The sequence below is a fragment of the Tasmannia lanceolata genome, unplaced genomic scaffold, assembly GCF_043159265.1.
Source record: "Tasmannia lanceolata isolate RefF3 unplaced genomic scaffold, GAP_Taslan_0.1 ptg000006l, whole genome shotgun sequence".
In the NCBI taxonomy this organism is placed as follows: Eukaryota; Viridiplantae; Streptophyta; class Magnoliopsida; order Canellales; family Winteraceae; genus Tasmannia; species Tasmannia lanceolata.
Window position 1 is genome coordinate 49,469,905 of NW_027518683.1, and position 23,591 is coordinate 49,493,495.

The window sequence follows — 23,591 nt, forward strand, 5'->3', positions numbered from 1 at the left end:
TTGGTTCATGTTTGTTGTCATTGCTTGGACTAACTGTGCCAATGCAGTGGCAATGACATCATTTCCTGCGTTGTTGTTTCTAGCGTTGGTTGAATTTTCTTATAATAACAGTTAACACTCTAGTATACATATTGCACCATATAAACTCTATATGGTAAGATGTGTAGAACACCAACGTGTTGGGATGAGGTCGGAGAAAGAAAACTTTTAGGCCCAGAGTTAGTACAAGAAACTACTGACAAAGTACGTATGATCTAACAACATATGAGGATGGCTCAAAGCAAACAGAAGAGCTACGCCGATCATCGATGTCGAGACCCGGAGTTTGCAGTTGGTGACCATGTATTCTTAAAGGTATCACCTTGGAAGGGCGTGATAAGGTTTGGAAAGAAAGGGAAGCTCAGCCCCAGATATATTGGAACATACGAAATACTTGAACGAATTGGACCTGTAGCTTACCATCTAGCTTTGCCACCAGCCTTGTTACATGTTCACGATGTATTTCACGTCTCACTTTTAAGGAAATACTTGGCGGACCCATCACATGTACTGAAAATAGAACCAATACAGTTGAAACAAGATTTGCTTATGAAGAGCAACAAGTACAAATTCTCGATCGAAAGGAACAGATTCTTCGGACAAAAAGAATACCACTGGTGAAAGTTCTGTGGAGGAGCCAAGCTATCGAAGAAGCGACATGGGAACCGGAGGAGGAGATGAGACAAAAGTATCATCATCTGTTTACTCTGTAAGGTACGTCAAATTTCGAGGACGACATTTTTTTAAGGGGGGGTAGAATGTAATAACCGGTAAAAAAAAATGACCTCATAGGTGCGTAATCTTCGGCCATTACTTATTTTCCCCGAGTTAATCGGGCATGAGGACATCAGGCATAAGGGGGCTTACGCAATTCGAACCCGATGTTGAGCGTGGATTGAACGTCTTCCTACCACTATGCCACCGCCCCAGATGTCAACAAAAAAATGAGTACATATACTTACATATATTGAATATTACTAATAGTCACTATTCAAAATTACTGTGCATTGACACTATTTACATCATTATTCATATTTATTATTCACAGTAGGACCCACCAAGTACTATTCACCAGCGCGCACCACCACAAGTAGGTCCCACAAATAGCGGGACCCACCGCTAACGAGACCAACAAATAGCAGACCCACCGCTAGCGGGACCCATCACTAGTGGGAACTACTGTAAGAAGGACACACCGTAACCATTTTCATTAACTCACCGACTAAGCGAGTGAACTCCACAACCACTATCATTAATGAGTAGTTGCGCTTTACCGACGAAAATAATAATTAAATAATATTAATCATCCTGTTACTATTCAAGCAGCCTTTACTATTTATTTATTTATACCTTTACTATTCATATATTTTCGTAAAAGCATTTAAGAGAGTAGTTGAAAAGTTGACGAAAGTTGTCGTTCCCTATTCAGTGTCACTATTCAAAGGTCACTATTCACGTCACTATTCATTCCAGCTTTTCCAATAAATAGAGGAAGAGAAGAAGAAGAAAAATAGAAAGAAAGAGAGAAAAAAAAAGAGTGTTAAGGAAAAGTAGAGAGAGCAAGGAAAAGAGAGAGAGATAGAGAAAGAAAAATGAGAAAGAAAAAGAATTGGGAAAACCACTTTTCCTTGTTCATCACCACTAAAGTAAGTCTTTAATATGCATCCTAATAGATAGGTTTAAAGTTATTTATCATGGATATTACAAATATGGGTAGGTTATACCACCTATGTTAGATTTTGTTTTCAAATATGGGTCAGTTCTACCACCTATGTTAGATTTTGTTCTAAAAAATGGGTCGGTTCTACCACCTATGTTAGATTTTATTTTCAAAATATTTGAACGGTGAACTGTTAGCATAGTAGCCGTAAAATAAACTTTAATTAAGAAAGGTGAACTGCTAAGCATAGTAGCCGTGAAATAAACTTTAATTAAGAAAAGGCGAACTGCTGAGCATAGAGCCACGAAATAAACTAAAGAATGGTGAACTGCTGAGCATAGTAACCATCAAATAAATTGGACAGAAATGACACTACCTTAAAGCATAAATTGGACAAAGAAAGACACTATCTGGACAACAAGGACACTATTTTGGGATTAGAATATATTAAAATTAGAATATATTTTTACAGGTTATTTGCAGTTCAATCTACTCTAAGGTGTAAGCTCGAAAAATCAGTGACCAGAGAATTTTCAGGTAGGGTTTTCCTTTCCTTTGATTCTTTTTTGCTATATTTGATGTATGGGTTCCCTATCTTCTGATTCCCTTTTTATGTAAGAGTTCCTTATCTTTTGATTCTCTTTTTGCTAAACTTGATGTAAGGATTTTTTTTCCTTTGATTCTCTTTTGCTATACTGGATGTAAGTATTTTCTATTCTTTGATTCTCTTTATATGCAATTGACATAAGAGTTTTTATCCTTCTTAGATCCACAACTGATGAGAATCTAAGGGGGGTCCTTTGTTTCAGACCACATTCCTTTCAGATAATTGATTTTACTGATAAAGCTATAATTCTATTGGTATCCTCGAAACTTGTTTCCCTGAGATATGTTTAGGGTTTATCTTGTGGTGCCCTAATTCTGAATATGGACTGAGTTATGATATGATGACGAGTGGACGTGCTATAGTCCTTCATGTGCACGTGGGTAATGACGACTCTAGAAAGTGTAAATCTAGAGGATTATGAGCCCAGGTATAGCTATGAATGGGCCGAGATATGGCTATGAATGAAAGCATCTATGCTTAATAAAGTCCATATATATATATATTTCTTGATATCATGTTCCCATATATATATATGTATATATTTTTTTTTTCATGATAGCATGTTCTGTAAGTTTTTTCTATACGTTTGGAAAGTATGTTGTGCTTATTCTTTCTTTCCATGTTTATAATGTGAGCTGTTTTATCTGCAAAATATCATGTTCTTATGAGCTTGACAATTCTACATCACTTACTGTTTATACCCTACTGGGCTATTTGAGCTCACTCTTTTTTCTTGTTTTATTGTTCCAACCCCCAAGTGGAGTAAAGATGAAAGATGAGGAATGCTAAAGTTGAATCCAGAACTGTTCCAAAGGACAAATATGTGTTAAATATGTCTTGAATTAAGATGTAATGACTATGTTTAGAGGGTTTACAGAAATTAGGTCTCACTATGATTAGACTTTCATTATTCCCAAGATCTCAAATACAACAACTATGTTTAGAAGGTTTACAGAAATTAAGTCTAACTTATTACATCTTAATTCAAGACATATTAAACATATTTGTCCTTTGGAACAGTTCTGGATTCAACTCTAACATTCCTCATCGTTCATCTTTACTCCACCCGAGGGTTGGAACAATAAAACAAGGAAAAAAAGTGAGCTCAAATAGCCCAGTAAGGTATAAACAATAAGTGATGTAGAATAGTCAAGCTCATAAGAACATGATATTTTGCAGATAAAACATCTCACATTAAAAACATGGAAAGAAAGAATAATCACAACATACTTTCCAAACGTATAGAGAAAACTTACAGAACATGATATCAAGAAATATATATATGTGGGAACATGATATCAAGAAATATATATATATATATATATGGACTTCATTAAACATAGATGCTTTCATTCATAGCCATATATCGGCCCTTTCATAGCCATACCTCGGCTCATAATCCGCTAGATTTACACTCTTTAGAGTCGTCACTACCCACGTGCGCATGGAGAACTTTGACGCGTCCACCTGTCATCATATCATAACTCAATCCACATTCAAAATTAGGGCATCACAAGATAAAACCTAAACATATCTCAAGGAAACAAGTTTCGAGGATACCAATAGAATTACAGCTTTATCAATAAAATAATTTATCTGAAAGGAATGGGGTCTGAAAGAAAGGATCCCCCTTGGATTCTCATCAGTTGTGGATCTCAGAAGGATAGAAACTCTTCTGGCAATTGCGTATAAAGAGAATCAAAGAATAGAAAATACTTACATCCAGTATAGCAAAAGAGAATCAAAGAAAAAAAATCCTTACATCAAGTTGAGCAAAAAGATAATTAAAAGATATGGAACCCTTACATAAAAAGAGAATCAGAAGATAGGGAACCCTTACATCAAATATAGCAAAAAGGAATCAAAGGAAAGGAAACCCTTACTTGAAAATTCTCCGGTCACCGGTTTTTCGAGCTTACACCTTAGAGTAGATTGAACTGCAAATAACCTGTAAAAATATATTCTAATTTTAATATATTCTAATCCCAATACAGTGTCATTGTTGTCCAGATAGTGTCTTTTTTTGTCCAATTTATGCTTCAAGGTAGTGTCCCTTCTAGGGGTGGCAACGGGGCGGGTCGGGGCCGGATGTTGGGGTCCCCTTCCCCTTCCCCTCTGCGGGGAATTTTCCCCCTCCCCTTCCCCTTCCCCTCTGCGGGGATGGTGGGGAATCCCCCTCCCCTCCCCGCGAGGAATATCTAATCCCCTTCCCCTTCCCCTTCCCCTTCCCCTCCCCTCATCCTTCGGGGACAAAATCCCCGCCCCGCCCCCTCTTTGGAACCCAACCAAACCAGCAAACAAAGCTTCTTTCTTTTACGTCCATTACAGACAATATTGTGATGAATGCTATGATTCTATTCATGTGATCAACAAACAGATAGACAAAATAAGAAATGCATGGATGAGACAACAAACATAAATAACAACAGGACCTCATCTTTCAGCAATTTTCTGCATAAATTATGGAATGATAAATAGGAAATGAGCACCAGGATTACCTTCATTAACAGGCAGCCAATGTGCAAAAAGTAACTATTTCAGTAGTCACAATGAACTTTAAAAGTCCATAAGTGGGCGCTCACACACGCAAAATAATGTTCATTAGTTCATTCTGTATAGCATGTTAACCCCCAGATGAGCATGAGAAATGAGAATGGAGAAGAGAACAAAATCAACAAATGACTTATTTCTTTAACTGCAATTCAGTCTAGTGCTGACATGAAACAAATTTCTAGTAGCTAAATTTTTCTTGTTGAAAATTAAAACCTGCAATCCAACCCTAAAATTCTGTTGGCACTACGATTTTTTGATAATTGCATACACTCAGCGTCTCAGGCTCTCAGCTTGTCTTTATTATTTCAACATCTGTGAAAAGGTTATTATAGTTCCCAAAATGCTCTCAGAAGCTAATTAAAAGGAAAAGACAAGCTAAGTTTATGTTTGGGGGAATCTTGTAGCCGATCCACAGAGCTTCTAGTAGTTTTCCTTAAAAAAAACACTTAAAAATTTACAAAAAATGGCATTGATTAGCGGGGCGTAGCGGGGCGGGGCGGGGCGGGGACAACTCCATCCCCTTCCCCTTCCCCTTTCAAATCGGGGAATCCCCTCCCCAAACGGGGCGGGGCGGGGCGGATCCCCGCTTTTTCGGGTGAAATTGCCAGCCCTAGTCCCTTCTGTCCAATTTATTTGATGGTTACTATGCTCAGCAGTTCACCATTCTTTAGTTTATTTCTTGGATACTATGCTCAGCAGTTCGTCTTTTCTTAATTAAAGTTTATTTCACAGCTACTATGCTTAGCAGTTCATCTTTCTTAATTAAAGTTTATTTTACAGCTAATATGCTACCAGTTCACCGTTCAAATATTTAAAAAAAAAAATCTAACATAGGTGGTAGAACCGACCCATATTTGAAAACAAAATCTAACATAGGTGGTATAACATATCCCCATATTAGTAATACCCATGATAAATAACTTTAAAACTATCTATTCGGATGCATATTAAAGACTTAATTTAGTGGTGATGAACAGGGAAAAGTGGTTTTCCCAAGTCTTTTTCTTTCTTCTTTCTCATTTTCTATCTCTTTATCTTTTTCTCGCTCTCTCTACTTTTCCTTAACACTCTTTCTTTTTCTTTCTTTTCTTTCTTTCTCTTATCTCTCTCTCTTTCTTTCCGTTTTTCTTCTTCTCTTCCTCTATTTATAGGGAAAGCTGGAGTGAATAATGACGTGAATAGTATTTGAATAGTGGCATTTGAATAGTGACACTAAATAGGGAACGAGAACTTTCGTCAGCTTTTTCAACTCTCTTAAATGCTTTTATGAAAATATATGAATAGCAAAGGTATAAATAAATGAACAGTAAAGGCTGCTTGAATAGTAACATGATAATTAATATTATTTAATTATTATTTTCGTCGGTAAAACGCAACTACTCATTAATGATAGTGGTTGTGGACTTCCCTGCTTAGTCGGTGAGTTAATGAAAATGGTTGCAGTGTGTCCTTCTTGCAGTAGTTCCCACTAGTGATGGGTCCCGCTGGCGATGGGTCCCGCTAATTGTGGGACCCGCTGGTGAATAGTACTTTGTGGGTCCTACTGTGAATAGTAAATATAAATAGTGATGTAAATAGTGTCAATGCACAATAATTTTGAATAGTGACTATTGGTAATATTCAATATATGTAAGTATATCTACTCATTTTTTTGTTGACATATGGGGTAGTGGCTTAGTGGTAGGAAGCCATTCAATCCACACTCAGCGTCGAGTTCGAATCGCGTAAGCCCCATTATGCCAGATGTCCTCATGCCCGATTAACTCAGGAAAAATGAGTAATGGTCGATGATTACCCACCTATGAGGTCATTTTTTTTACCGGTTATTACAGTGTGCCCCAAAAAATCAGCTCCATAGGATCATCCCAACCCTACGATTTGTGGAGGTGAAATGGTCGTGTATAAACCTTCACAAATCTGTCCATTTTTTGTCCCCAGTGTTCGAATGGTTAGAATGATCCTATGTAGTTGATTTTTTTGGCACACCCTATCTATATGAAGGCCCATCAAATGAATGCTTTCGATCTCCCAAACAATGATCTGCACTAGTGTGTAGAAACTCTTTTCTCATTTAATAAATGAGTTTTTAGGACTTCACCGTCGTTTTTTTGTCTTCCTCGTTGCCTCTCTCCTTTCAACCCACTCAACTTCGCGAGCTGGAGACAATCTCCATTCTCCAACCTATCCACAGGGGGACGTCAAGTGAATGGTTTAGATCATCTAGATAGGTGGGTCTCAGTTTATTTTTTGTGGGCGTGTCATATAAAAGAGATTTTATATTGGGACCCACGCTAATGGTTGTTCTAAGCCATTCACCTTTTGGACCCTGTCGTAGATGAGTTGTGCCCCAAAATTAGTAGGGGTGCAACCATGTGTTCAAATCTCACATCACTTGTGATGTTGTGGCGTCAAGCTATTTGTTAGGTCCCCTTTTAGGTCCGATTCTCGGTTTCTCTAGCATCGCTCTGCTTGTTTCTAGGGATGCTAATGAGTCTGCTCTCTAGTACTGTAGGGGTGCAACTTGGGCGGGTTCCGGTTGACCTCAACCCGACCCGACCAACCATTTACTCAACCCAAACCCGACCCGAGTTCCGACCCAACGAGGTTCAACCTGACCTGACCCGACCCGAGGAACCCTTTTTGCCAACCCGAACCCGACCCAACCCGAGATTTTAAGCTTATAAAATCTAAAAAATATTAAAATGTCGGGTTGTCCAAGCCCTCAACCCGAACCCGAACTCAACCCAACCCGACTTTTTCCCGGGTTGAGCCCGCCCAAGTTGCACCCCTACTAGTAGACCTGGCAAACGTCCGGGCCGGGTAAAAATGACTTGGAAAATTTTATGGGTCACTAAGCTTGGACCTGCACCGGGCCCGTACGGGCCGGGTTGACCCGCAGGTCACCCGGTTTTTTAATGAATTCTTGGTTTTTTCAAGATTTTTATAGGTATTTGCTAGCCACCTTCTCCAAAGGCTACTTCTCGCCCATCCTTTGCAATTGTATGCGTTGACAAATTTGTCTTATTAGACATGGTGAAAACTGCACGGAAATACTATTTTGGAAAGGTGGCTAGCAATAATAAGTACCGAAAGAAGCTTCAATAATAATAATAATCATAAGGTGCTAAAGTTTTGGAGGAAAATTAAGGAAAAATGCTGTAAAGTAGAAAAATTACGGAAAAAGTACTAAAAATGTACCTGTATATGACAATTACGTAAAAAAAACTACAAAAAAGAGGTAGAGAAATATGACAATTACGGAAAAACTGCTTTGTTTCACTTCTAGGGCACCGCGGGTCCACCCGGACCCGCCCAGTTTTGATGGACCGGGTTGACCCATGGGTCAACTTAGAAACGGGTCACAAAATGTTGACCCGGACCCGGAAATTACGGGCGGGTCCGGGTCAATTCTTGCCAGGTCTACTCTCTAGCCATAAGTAGTGAGGGATTCACTTTTTGTGGGACAATCTCTACTCCCTATGCAATTTTGTATTTTTTCTGCAATAAAATTTTGCATTGTTTCAAAAGAAAGAAAAAAGCAGAGTCTAATATCATAGATTCGTTTTCATTAAAATGCAAAAAAAGGGATAAGAGAATGTTGGTCTGAGATATATCATACCCTTACCAGGTAAAATTTTTGAATATATTATAAGTGTTGAATAACTCAATTTAAACATCATCATCTAGAAATAAAATCAAACAGTAAAAGGGTGTACTTCCATCCCTACCAAAGAACAGAATGGGTGAATTCCTGATGGATATATAGAAGTAAAGCTGGAGAAAAGAAACAGGGAAAATAAATGGTTGGATATAAAGAAGTAAAGCTGGAAAAAAGAAAGTAAATAGCTGATGAAGATCATGGCATTAACTAGAAAAATAATATGAAGACATTTGAAATCCTAACTACCCCACAAATTCTTGAATAGTTATTCTCAATGATAGATGGAATACGGACTGAAACAAAAAGGGGTAGAGATATTGTAGAATTCACATTTTATATACAGATAGACTAATCATAAATTGGACCCGATTTTGCAGTCTTGCACTGCAGTGTAGAACTGAAGACTAAGTACACTAAATTTATTTATAAATAGGCTAATAATAAATTGGACCCAATTTTGCAGTCTTGGGTTACTTTCTCCTGCCATATTTACATTCAAATGAAAATTTTATCCAACAAATAACTGATATTATCATCCATTATACTAGATTCATTACCTGACTTCATGTCATTAAGGCCTCGCCAGTGTCCCTCGGATAGCTTCCTAGCACTCTCAAGAATGTTGCAATTTCCTGCCAACAGAATAAACCTTTTTTGAGGACTTTTGGTTAAATCCCTAACAGAAAAATCTTGCAATCATTTTCAAGAACCACACCTTCAAATTCCTAAGGGCATTCTGTGCATTTAAATCTGCCATTGACGCTTCAAAATCTAGGTAGAAAATATAGTCAAACTGCCTGCGTAGATAAACCAAATTACGGAAGATAGAAATAATCAAACTAATAGAGAAGTTGACAGTCGGTTGCCATTCAAAAAAAAGTATTTGACAGTCTGCAATTACTAAAAAAAATCAACTCTAACTGTATTCAGGTCTATCCATAATATGCACCAAGAAAAGAAACAAATGGAATGGTTTTGACAAATCACTTTGAAGAGTCTTCAAGCACACGTAATGGTTTTTTCCTCTGTGGACGGCTTTCAATCTGATGAGAAGAAGAGGATAAAAAGAGAAGAACGTTACAGGCCCACCCCAGATGGATATACCTCTTAGAATAGTAATCTAACGGGAAAAAAACAAGTAGTTTTACAAGAGATACAATGGGTACAATGACAAGTGATATGAGAATATGCCTTTGAAAGGTTTATTCCCCTCATAGCGAAAACAGCAAGCGCCTTGAAAAGGGTACCAGGGCCTTCCTCTAGGGAAAACACTTTGCTTGTCTGCAGATGATGGAACGATATATCATTAGCACACTGATTAATTATAAATTATTCATATTTTAAACCTTAAGATTGAGCTAGGTTTCAGTTCCCATTAAATTAAGATTACAATGATATGCTTTCTATCTTAGCATTAGCAGGATCTAAATGTAAAATTTACCTTGAATGGCCTATCAATGCCTGGAATAATTGGTTCTCTTGCAAGCATTAAGAACCGAGTAACATTATCCGGATCATCCTAAACAAGGATGACACCAGAAAATCTCAAAATTTTAAGAATACCACTCACAACAAACTACACAACAAAATCATCAAATGCATTAAGAAATCATAGAAAAATAAACCTGAATATTTTGGAAAAGAATGTTTAACCCGTAGATCTCAGCAGCCCACGAACTAGCAACAGCCCCTGTGTCTTGCAGTTTTTGGTCAGCAACAAACTACAAAAAGCACACATTTCATGCCATATTAAGACACAACCCTGGATGCCATACACAATATAGCCTTCACAATAAAATTTTGCCAAGGAAACAGAAAAAAAAAAGTACAATAATAGAGGGGTGTCGTGCAATTAAAGGTTCATATTACTTCTATTTTATTTATTTTTTATTTTTTTGAATGGTAAAATGATTTCATTACTGAAACTTCAATTTTTTTTCTATTTGGACAATAAAAAGCCATCCAAACAGGTCATATAAGCCTCCAACCTGGCCAGGACCAAATACCACTTTTACATGGAACCTATCTCCATTTACCTTTGCAGCAATTGCAGTATCATGTATGGCTTCTCTGACCACTCCTGACTTTGTTAATGTGTTCTCACACTGCACGAGAGCCTGAAACATTGTTGGGCTTAGGAATATAATGTTGACAATGAAATAAGACTTATTTTTCATAAAAAAATATAAGGTCGAAGTGCAAACTCACTTGAGGATGGCTAAGCACCCTTCTCAGGTCTTCCAATTTCACACCATGATTAGCTGGTAAGCAATGATGGATTTCTAATTGTACTTCCCCAACAATATGCAACCTATGTCGAAGTAAAAGGTCGTAATTCTGATGGATGCTTCCCCCAAGAGAATTCTCAATGGGTAAAACTGCCCGGTCAACAATCCATCATTCAACTGCCTGCAGGAGATGAAAGAAAGAAGAAATGTTGTTTATCAGAAAACCAAGATATTTGTCTCTGGTTGCATAATTGAAACTACCGAAAGATTTTTACATCCACTTAACTTTTCTTTTGACAAAGAACACACATTCTGACTGCATAAACTAGCCACATGCTTATAGAGGCTTGTCTAACGAGTTATATGTTTTCAGCAAAAGGTTTCAAAGAAAACACTCACTATCTGAGCCAGGAACTCTAGAATTAATTTCTTCTCGTAAAGGAAAAAGCAAAACAGAAAACATACAGCCAGGATAACAATGATCTTATGCCTTGCCCGGGCATTATATCAATGTCCACCTGGAAATCAGTTCAGTACTGTGTCCAACAATTCATTGGAGTAAAACAGAACTTGGGAAATTGCAATTTCTTCTATGTTCCTCACATAATTTAACAAATGACACACCCATGTTGAACCTTGGTAAGCACAGCCTACAAGTTCAAGTGACACTTAGACCAGCAACTGGTCCTAGATTTCAAAAAATAAAGGGATTTTGGAGTTAAAAACACTTCCCTGGTGACAAGAGTTTCAGACTGTGTAAACTACTCTGAACATTTTTTACCTTGGGTCACAAACTAGTTTGGGACAACGGCTTAGTTGAGTTGAGTTGGTCATCAAACCAGTAAATACCAAATAACATACCCCCGTTTGATCAAAACCATAAAATTTTCTGCAAAGGCCTTGAGGATATAAAAACCACAAATAAGAACTTTTGGGCTGTGTTTCATAACCTCGAAGTGCAGAAATGCTCATAAAAATGCTTTAAGAAATTATATATATATGAGAAAGGGAAAATTGAGCTTTAAATCTCCGATAAACACAACGCTCCACTATCTACAAAAAAAATGAAATAGGCTAAATCTTTTTCCTAGTTTCTCATACCAATAAGAAAATAAGAAAATAGCAACATGGTAGCTCCATTCTCACATATACGAGTACGGAAAAAACATGAAAAAAAGACACCATCTCCATCTATGTAGCAAATTGTAAACTGAACAGACTGTGAAAGGAAAGTTAAAGCCTTGAAGGCATCTATTCTAAGGCGACGACGAATGGTTACTTAATTTCAATCGCTGATGATTCATGTCAACAAAATCAGATATACTTCATGTCCCTCATGATCTTCAAGTGTTATGAAACATGAACATTGTTATTGTTTCGTTCAACTAATAAAACCAGTTAAAAGCGAAAAGTTACCATTCAAAAATAAAAATAAAAATAAAAATACATAATATGGATATCGTTATTGTTTTTGTTCAACTGACAAAACACCAATTAATAATGCATAGTTACCATTAAAAAATAAAATGCATCATCTGAACATCATTATTTTTTCGTTCGACTAATAAAAACCAATTAAAAGTGCATAGTTACCATCCAACAAAAATAAAATAAAAATGCATCTTCACAATACTAATAAACTATCCATCAATTTCAAGCATGTTGAATTCATGAGAAACATTCAATCTACATCGAAGTGAAAGACATGGAAGAAAGATAAGTATTGAAACTACAGAAGAGTGCTCACATCAAAAGCGTCCTCGAACTGTGCATATGAGACTGTTTCGCAATTCGGGTAGGCTCTCTCTGCTGCAAATTGACTGTATGCACCATCAACACCCTAAAAAAGACCAAGAATCAAAACCCAGAAAAAAAAAAACATCAATTTACGGCCGTTTGCATACAAAGATTTTATAATCCTGGATTGTAAAATTCTGGATTTTACAAGATAAAATCCTTTTATTTTATAAGCCAAAACATGGATTTTATAAGCTAAAATCTAGATTGTATATTTTCATGATTGTAAAATCCAGGTTTTAGCTTATAAGATCCAGGATTTTATTTTTATCATCCTTGATTATAAAATCCATGCATCCAACAGGCTACAAAAAGATAAAAAATAAAAAATAAAACTAATATAGTAACATTCAAATCTAAATTCAAATGTTTATACAAGAAAAATACAACTGTCTTCAAATAATCCAAACCTGATAAGCGACTCGGAGACGTACCGTCCCATTAAGGGTATTGTCTCTGTGAATACAAGCCAATATAGAGGGTTTTTAAGCCATTTAAGAGAGGCTTTTGAAGGGTTTTTTTTTAGTTTTCTTCCTACAGGATCTCCTGAATAGCTTTGTCCGGAGGAAGGAATTGTTGGAGATCGAGCAAAGGTCGATGCCATTGGAGTTTCAATGAGAAGGGGCTTTGGCCTGAGTTGGAAAAAACAAGGTGTTTTTGCAGACTCTGAAATTTTTCAAGGGTTATTCAGATTTAGAAATTAGATTTGGTGAGTTGGGAATCTAATCAAAACCGAAGAATATGGATGAGGAAGGCGAAAAATCAGATTTCAGAGCATTAGAGGAAATCGAATATCACCTTAAATAGACTTTCTTTCCATATTTCACTGTCGTTGTAACTTGTAAGCATTCAAAGACGGAAACCACAGCCTTCCAATTTCCACATGCAAACCCCCCCCCCTCTGTTCTCTCTCTCTCTCTCTCTCTCTCTCTCTCTCTCAATTCAATTCTTTCCATGCATAGCCTGAGTGGGCCCACAATTTTACACCTCATATTTTATGATGTTTGGGCCCACCATTTTATACATTGTTTTTATGTGGTCGGGCCCACCATATCAGACCAAACCCATGCACATGGGTTTGGCCCACCATTTTACTCTTATTTTGATGGGGTGGGTCCACTATCTCCACACAAGTCCATGCATGGGCCAAGAAAGCTAGTTGTCACGGCCTTGGATCCCTACCAAGCCAACCGTGCCGGCACTTGGCACTTTTCACCCCCTTGTTGATGCTAAGTTAGTCAATCAAGAGGAAGCGGCAACCCAAGTAGATGAGAGAGAACACAAGAGAAAATAAAGAAGTTGTATTGCGCTAGATGAGAGAGCTTACAAGTTTATGAAGTTGTTCACAAATGAGGGACTTTTCCCCTTTTATAGGCCTTAAGGGATCATTCTAGATCCCTTTCTACATACTTCTTTCTTTATATTATTTTAGGAATATTTCTATTACATTCTTTACAAAATGTCTAACCCTCTTTTAGAATATTCACACACTCCCACTTCTAGAGCCTTCTACCCTTCTACGAAGTTCTAGAAGGTTATAGAATAGCCTACATAATTCTAGAGATGCTTAGAACATTCTAGGACATTCTAGACTCTTCTACATTATTCTAGAAAACCTAGAGAACTCTTGGAGGCTCTAGAGTGTTCCGGGATCTTCTTTTAAATCACCTTTGCTTGTGGATGATCCATTTAGTCCAAGGCGTTACTTAGTGGACCAGTTCTCTAAGAAGCGGCCTCACTGTAGTACAATGGAGCACGCCCTCTAAGACATAGTGGGTCACACCTTTGATGATCTAAACCGTTCATTAATATATATTTGGATTTCCAAAAGCCAGCCCAAAATTCATGTCAATCGTGCAATCTTATGTAAGGCGTATAAAATGGATGGTTCGGATCATTCGAATGTAAGACCCATCTTGGCTTTCGTGCTCTATTTCAGTGAGGTGGCATCCTAATGAAGCACTTACGTATCCTATGACACTTGGTTCATTTGTTGGCCATGTTTGGATTCTAGAAATTTTCTAGGAAAATTTGGAAATTGTTTTTTTTTACAATTATGTTTTTCCATCGTGTTAGAATATGTAAGATCCGATCAATGGATTTGGTGTAGATATCACCATTGGATTAGCTTAGTGGTTGATTAGGCAAGTGGGTTGAATAGGGTAGCCCGGCTAAATTAAGCAGCTGGATTGAATTAGAAACTAGGCTAGAATAGAATGTTCTATTCTCATATATTTCCGTAGTTATCAAGATTTGATTCTCTGTTTATCGTGTATGAGCTCTATATTACTATATATAAGCACACCTTTAGATTAGTTGTGTTCATTCAAGAAATTAGTAGAAATCTTAAATTTGTCACATTGTTTGATTGCATATGAAATAAAGTGACCCACAGGAGTTCAAGTTTTATTTCACTTTATTTCCAGGGACCTTTAATTTATAACGATATACCAAAACAATTTATTATTTCCATCTAATTGTTGGGAACAAAAAAAGTTTTCGAAGATAATTTTTTTCATGAGGACATGTTTTGAACATTCGGAGGTGTCCATTTTTACACCAAATATATTAAATGGTTGGGATCGTCTTGTGGATAATAAGGTTGAGTTCGGCGACCATTTTTAAAATGACTCCTGTTAGGGCTGCAACAGGGTCGGGTTTTTCAAAACCCTAGCCCAACCTTGGATCCCATTATCTCGGCCTTGACCCGCCCTTACCCTGAGTCAGGGCCGAAAAACCTCAACTCATTGCCCGCCCTACAGGACTCAGCTCGGCCCTGATTGGGCCGCGTCGGGTCGGGCTGGCCCTGATTGACCCTAATGCAAATACCTATTAAGAGTGCCAAAAATAAAGCAATCACATGTCATTTAGAACAAAATGATCAATAAACAGAGAAAGGGAACAAAATAAGACAATATGAATTCAACAACATGACGGGCAGCAGAGACAATTAATAATAATAATCTAAAGAAACATCAATCCAAGATAATAGAAAACATTAGCAAAAGAACACATGCACATATGGTTCGATTCTATAATAGAAAACTTAAGATCGGGCTGACCTGAGGTATTAACCCTGAATCCGACCCGACCCTGAGTCAGGACCTAAAAAATGAACCCTGACCCGCCCTCAGGGTTGGAAAATTCAACCCAGACCCTGCTTGGGCTCAGGGCAGATCAAGGCGGGTCAGGGCTGACAGGGCCAAACTTGCACCCCTAACTCCTGTAATAAGTTTTTCTTGTTCTAAGATCTTAAAAAGCGGAAAAAAGGGTTTTGTTGACGGGGGCACTCGTTAAGGTGCATTGGAATTGTAAATTTACACATTGTTTGAGAAAAAAATACTCAAAAGCCATGTAAAACTCTTAATCCCCATGTAAATTTACATTTTCAATGCACCTTAACAAAACCCCAAAAAAAAATTCACTTCTTTGTAAGTAAAAAGGGAAAATGACCAAATGAAAGGGCTTTCTACTGACTATGACATGTGAAGAGGGGAGACTTGGAAATAACCAATCTAGAGTGATGGTGACTGGTTTGCAAGGGTTTAGGACAAAAATACCCTCATTTTTAAAATACCGTCACCTCTCTCTCTCATGGGATGATTCCAACCATCAATTAGAGGGCCACAATTCCTCTCTCTTTCTCTCTCATGGGATGATCCCAACAGTCCATTAGAGGGCCACAATGCCCCTCTCTCTCTCTCTCTCATGGGATGATCCCAACCGTCCATTAGAGGGCTCCAATGCCCCCCTCTCTCTCATGGGATGATCCCAACCGTCCATTAAAGGGCCACAATGCCCCCCTCTCTCTCATGGGATGATCCCAACCGTCTATTAGAGGGTCACAATGCCCCTCTCTCTCATGGGATGATCACAACCGTCCATTAGAGGTTCACAATGCCCCGCAGGTTCGTGCACCTCTCTCTGGTATCCTCTTATTCTGAGTGAACCTCCTCTCACAGGTTGGTAGTCTCTCCCTCTCAGTTGTTTAAACCCCTAATTTTTTTAGAAATCTATGTTTAAAGCCCTAAAGTTTGGTTTAAACCCCTAATTTCCTTAAAATTTTCACATATTATTGGTTTAAACCTCCAAGTTTGGTTTAGAAATTCAGTTTAGAAAACCCTATATTTTCCCAAATTAGTTGAGAAAACCGTATATTTTGGAAAATCAGTTTAGAAAACTCTATAATTTTCCCAAATCAGTTTAGACTCAAACCAATAAGTTAGGGTTGGTATTCTCTCTCTTTCAGTTTGGAAAATCAGCAACTAAAACCCTAATTTTTTTTAGAAATCTATGGTTTAAAGCCCTAAAGTTTGGTTATGTTTTTTAGAAATATATGATTTAAAGTCGTAAAGTTTTGTTTGAACCCCTAATTTCTTAGAATTGTATGGTTTAGAGCCCTAAAGTTTGGTTTAAACCCCTAATTGCTTCCAATTTTTTCACAAATTATGTGTTTAAACCCCCAAAGTTTGTTTTAACCAATAATTTATTAGAAATTATTGGTTTAAAATTGAGAAAATGAGTTTAGGAAACCCTATATTTTCCCAAATCAGTTGAGAAAATCCTATATTTTCGAAATCAGCCCCTAAGTTTTGAAAAACAATGGTTTCAACCAATATTTGATAGAAATATTTTGTTAAAACCCCTATTCAGTTTAGAGAACCCCTAATTTTTTAGAATTGTATAGATAAATAAACATTACTTCGATTAGTCACAAATTTGCTGTGAATTAGAGTGTCAAATTCTCTAAATTTTGTTTTTCGACCCACAATTACTGGCAACTTCTTCCCGCCGACGTATTTAAATGATACCGCATCCTTTACAAAGCCGTTGACGTGTAAGATAAAAGAAGCTCTTCGTTCTACCGTTCTTCTGTTTACACAAAATTAAACCATTGTCAAAATAACCAATTGAAAAAAACCATTCCAATTAACAAGTAAAGCAGCCATTTTAGAATTATGCACAACTTCAACCACTACTAAGTCTCCATAAAACAACATAAACCACTACTGAGACAATTCGGGCCACTTTTAAACACTCTAGACCACTACTAAGTCATGACAAGAAAATATGAACCACTGCTTACCCTATATAAACCACTTATAAATACTATAAACCATTGTTAAGCCAATATAAACCACTTATAAACACTCTAAACCATTGGTAATCCTAAATAAACAACTTTTAAACACTCTAAAACCACTGCTAAGTCTATATAAACCACTTATAAACACTCTAAACCACTGATAGGGTTATATAAACCACTTATAAACACTTTAAGCCACTGATTACCCTATATTAAACACTTGTAAACACATTAAACAACTCCTAGGCTTATATAAAACACTTATAAATACTCTAAACCACTGTTTACCCTATATAAACCACTTGTAAATACTCCAAACCACTGCTTATCCTATATAAACCACTTATAAACACTCTAAACTGCTGTTAGGCTTACATGAACCACTTATAAACACTCTAAACCACTGCTTACACTGTATAAACAACTTATAAACACTCTAAACAACTGTTTACCCTATATAAATCACTTGTAAATACTCTAAACCACTGCTTACCCCTATATAAACCAGTGCTTACACTGTATAAACAACTTATAAACACTCTAAACCACTGTTTACCCTATATGAACCACTTGTAAAAACTCTAAACCACTGCTTACCCCTATATAAACCACTTGACAAACACTATAAACCATTGCTTACATTGTATAAACAACTTATAAACACTCTAAACCACTGTTAAGCCTATATAAACCACTTATAAACACTATAAACCACTGTTAGGCTTATATAAACAACTTATAAACACTCTAAACCGCTGCTAGGCTTACATGAACCACTTATAAACACTCTAACCCAGTGCTTACACTGTATAAACACTTCAAACAACTGTTTACCCTATATAAATCACTTGTAAATACTCTAAACTACTGCTTACTCCTATATAAACCACTGCTTATACTGTATAAACAACTTATAAACACTCTAAACCACTGTTAAGCCTATATAAACCAGTTATAAACAATCTAAACCACTGTTAGGCTTATATAAACAACTTATAAACACTCTAAACCATTGTTTACCATATATTATACACTTATAAATCCTCTAAACCACTGCTAGGCTTATATAAAATACTTATGAACACTCTAAACCACTGTTTACCCTGTATAAACCATGTATAAACACTCTAAACCACTGATAAGCCTATATAAACCACTTATAAATACTCTAAACCACTGATAGGCTTAGATAAACCACTATTTACCCTATATAAACCAGTTGTAAACACTCTAAACCACTAATAAGCCTATATAAACTACTTATAAACACTATAAACTACTTCTTACCCTGTATAAACCATGTATAAACACTCTAAACCACTGATAAGTCTATATAAACCACTTATAAACACTCTAAATCACTGATAGGCTTAGATAAACCACTGTTTACCCTATATAAATCAGTTGTAAACACTCTAAACCACTGATAAACCTATATAAACCACTTATAAACACTATAAACTACTGTTCACCCTGTATAAATCACTTATAAACACTTTAAACCATTGTTAATCTGTATAAACCAATTATAAACACTCTAAACCACGGGTAAGCCTTAATAAACCACTACTTATGATTATAAACCACTACTGAGGATTCTTAACCAAAGAAGTTATATAAACCACTTATAAACACCCACTTCAGTAGTGGTTTATCGTAGTGAAATAGTGGTTAACTTAAGAAATTAGTGGTTTACAGTAAAATAACAATGATTATAAAGTGTTTAAAGTAATTTAAATATGATTAAATAGTGATTGAAGGCTTTGTGCAATGAAAGACAGTAGTTTAACATTGAAAACTTTCATTCAAGTTTATAAACATGCCTTATAATGGAAAGAGAAGGGAGAGGGCTAGAAATACACACCTTTCCATTCAATGGAGGCTTTGTGTAATGGAATGGTGGTTTCTAGTGAAGATTTTTGCGATTTCGGAATCCAATAACTTTTTTTTGCAATAGTTGTTGTAAATGGAGGCGTTGTGCAATGCAATGAAGGGTTAGGAAGGTTTTCACATCTAAAAATAAGGTTTTCAGCAATAGAATGGAGCTTTTGGCATCTAACAATGGAGGTTTTTGGATTTCAAAAATGGAGGGTTTTGGGTTTTTCATACGCCCGTTTTTTTTTTTAGGTGGGAGGAAGAAGAAGAAGAGGGAAAAAGGTGGGTTTTGGGATTTGTATTCTAAATGTAATCATTTCAAAAAAGGTGATTTGATAGGGAGAGAGAAAGAGAGAGAGAGAGAATCAAGGGCATTTTAGTCATATGCACTCTTGATTGGTGATTTAGAAAACACCCTCTTCACATGTCATAATCAGTAGAAACCCCTTCTATTTGGTCATTTTCCCTATATAAAAATTGTATTTAATTTAGTTGTCAGGTTTCTTAAATGCGATTCTAAGGATCGACTATTTGTCGCTTCCAATAATCTAATAAATGAGTTTCTCTGGCTTCACAGTATCAGTTGTTTTTTTGTCTTTTCTATCTGCCTATCTTCTTCCTTTCAATCCACTGCTGAGTGACCTGGGAACAATCTCCAGCCTATCCAAGGGGACAACAAATGAATGGCTTAGATCATCTAGACAGGTGGGCTTCCCTTTATTTATTGTGGGCATGTCATATAATGATATAAAAGAGATTTTATATTGGGACCCACGCTGATGGTTGATCAAAGCCATTTACCTTTTGGACCCTCTCGTAGAAAAGTTGTGGCCCAAAAATTAGGGCTAACAGATAATGGGCAATGATTTTTTCGCCCCTACTGTAGGATAATGCGCCCCATTTTAACGTGATTTGACGTGAAAACGCGTTTACGTCTGCCACAATTCATACCAGGGGCGCATTATCCTGCAGTGGGGCGAAAAAATCATCTCTCCAGATAATCCTAAACCCTTCTATTTGAGATTTTGAATAGTTTGCATCAATAGCAATCATTTTTTGGAACATCCTATCAATGAGAGGCCCAAAAAGTAAACGGCGTAGATTATCAATTCATGTGGGGCCCGGTACTGTTGCAAAAAACAAAAAAATGAAGGGAAATGATATATTTGTCCTCTTTTCTTCTCTGGGCCACCCCCTTGTAGGCTTCTACAGTAAAAAGAACACTGAGGGGGTGGCCTACGGAAAAAACGGGGGCCATTGTATAAGTAAGCAAAAATGAAGACGGCGTTGTGTCAGAGTTGCTGGGGTTAGTGTTTTTTATAACGGTGGGATGACACGAAAGTCACGTGACTCTCGAGACGGCGTTAGCTGAGAGAGCACGTGTCGAGCTCCTCCCAAAAACGAGATCCCTTACTTGGAAGGGTGAGAAACAGCAGAAGTGGTGGGACCCACATGGGATTGGAGGCGTTCTTTTTCTCGGAAACCGAAATATTCGATATCTCTATTGGGCCCCACCTGCCACCGACTTTGGGCTGCTGCCTATGGCCCACCCTCCTTCAATCGCCCCATTCCTCGCCCCGACCTCCTCGTCCATTTTTCTTTTTGTCAATGACACTAAAAATGATATCTTCACTCATTTACCTATGGCCCACCTTCCTCAAACAGCCACCTTAGATTAATTAAACAGAGGAATTTGCTAGCGTCCATCTCAAAAGGCATTTCGCGGAGGGGCTGTTGCTTCTGAAAGCAGCCACATCTCAAAGATCGAATCTTCTTAAAAGTATGCCGGTGTGGCTGCTCTCATATGCAACAGCTCATCCAGGAAATGCCTTCTGCGATAAACACTAACAAATCCCAAATAAATAAGACAAAATCTGCTAAAAAGTGAGCTTGTCTGGATGTTCTCTCGTGCAAAAGTGGGAACGAAATTCCTTTCAGTGGGATTTCCTAGCATATCACATACACATATAGATTTATTACTAGGCAATTTCGTCGAATGCCATTTCGTGGTTGGCTTTTGCATGTGATAACAACCACCTCAGATTAATTAAACGAATAGGACAATATCTGCTAAAAAGTTAACCTATGTGGCTGTATCACATGTAAAATCCAACCCCAAAAAGGCTTTCCTCAAAATTGGCTAGCAAATTCCTATACATATATTTAGCAAGGAGTGCAATTATCAAATAATTGGAGTGCAGATATCACATCTCTTTCTTTATTTCTGGTAGGCTACTTCTCTTTCTTTATTTCTACACCTTTCTGATGCAGGTGCAAGTTTCACAGCATTGTCGCCCCCTTTCTTTTGTCCTTCCCTATAAAGATCAGCCAATGCGGAAGCAGACACCCTTGCCAAGAAAGGAGTCTTTCGGGCCGCGTTTGAGTGCTTTGACTATCTACCTCCTTGAATTATTGTACTGCTATCTTTGTATTATCTTTGTTCCTTCAGGACCACCTCGGTTCTGTTTATATATATATATATATATATATATATATATATATATATATATATATATTCTGTTGCCCTTTTCAAAAAAAAAAATGCTGAAAATTAAAAGGGTGGAAATATCATTTCTCACTGTTGAAAGGTTGTTACGTTTTCCAAGAACAATTAACAGTCAATCAAAACGGTGTCTCATAAAGTGAGGACTGCCGATCAAAGAAGGGGTGCCAATATCACTTGCCTTTATTTTTAGGAATTTTCCTTTGTACATTACATAGAGTGAGAATCTCACCACATACATAGACGCTCCAGCCAATCTTTAAATTTATTTTGACCAGTCAACAAGTTTGACTGAAGCATTATAGCAGGGTCATCCTCAAAGCTATAGTAGATATTCCTGGATTTGAAATTGCAAAGCATAGAATAAGCGTGTGGGGCCCACCTTGATTGATCACATGTGGACCACATGTTGGACCCCACCTTGATTGATCTGAACCGTCCTCATGGTGGCTCCTATCTTAGATTGCGGTTTGGTTCAAATGTATTTTAATTTGATGGTACTAAACAACTTTATTAACTTCGAAGTATAAAATTTTAAACTTTTTGTTTAGTTACACAAAAGCCTGGCTTATGCTCTGTTTGGATGCTGGTAGATGTTGGGGGATTTAGAGAAGAAGAAGTCAAAGGAAAATCAAAAGGAAATCAGTCAACGGGGAGATTTGCTCCAAATCTCCCCGACGTTGTTTGGTTGGGGGTAGGAGATGTGCAGGAGTTTTTTTACCGTATTTTTTAAGATTTTTTTGGGGAATGTTATCAGCACTACTGTTTTTTTATGAGGACACTCCTCACTTTATAAAAAGTACGGTATGGCCCGCACCATAGGATTATCCAAACCGTCCTTTAGATGGGTCATATCCTAAATATGTTATGCCCCAAAATTATTTTCATTGGTTGATTCTAACCCTCCGATCTATAGAGGGTTAGGATCATCCTATGGAAATGATTTTTGGAGCATAACCTAGTTAGGCTATAGCCCATCTAATGGACGGTTTGGATCATCCTATGGTGTGGGTCATACCGTACTTTTAATAAAGTGAGAGTGCCCTCAGAAGAAAACAGTAGTGTTGATGACATTTCCTTCTTTTTTTTATATAGGAATTTGCTAGCAAATTTCTCCTATGCCACTTCTCGGTATATGACCATCCTTGGTGCAAAGATGCGCACATGGGCAAAGGTTGCTAGCAAAAGTAAAAATAAGCAAAAAAAGTAAGCATTACAAAAAAAAGTAAAATAGCAGAAGTTATAAAGTTTTAAATGAAAAATTACCTAGAAATGTTTATAAAGTTTGAAAATTACGAAAAAAAAAACCAACAAAATGTAGTAACATATGACAATTACGGAAAAAACTACAAGCAAAAGTAGAAAGTTATGACAATTACGGTGAAAAATAATTTTCCTGATAAATTCTCCCATTTTTCCTTCGATTTGGAGAAATTCGTCCGGCGAATTTCGAGGGTTCTACGTCACCCGACAAGCGCCCGACATAACCAGTGGTCAAAATTCTAATTTTTGCTAAATCTCTACCAAACACCCCTCAGGTAATTAGGAGAATTACATTCCCTGCTATTTTACTCAAAAAAAG

General features: G+C 37.1%; 1 pseudogene across 1 annotated transcript; it reads right to left on the bottom strand.

Moving 5' to 3' along the window:
• Positions 1 to 8,706: 8,706 nt before the first annotated feature.
• Positions 8,707 to 13,466, bottom strand: LOC143878676 (arogenate dehydratase 2-like; annotated as a pseudogene). Its single transcript, XR_013251076.1, has 11 exons — positions 13,344 to 13,466; positions 12,496 to 12,588; positions 10,729 to 10,929; positions 10,557 to 10,637; positions 10,146 to 10,241; positions 9,962 to 10,039; positions 9,712 to 9,801; positions 9,508 to 9,563; positions 9,236 to 9,317; positions 9,078 to 9,152; positions 8,707 to 9,000 (listed from the first exon to the last, which is right to left on the bottom strand). The product of XR_013251076.1 is annotated as an arogenate dehydratase 2-like (transcript).
• Between the last annotated feature and the right edge of the window lie 10,125 nt (positions 13,467 to 23,591).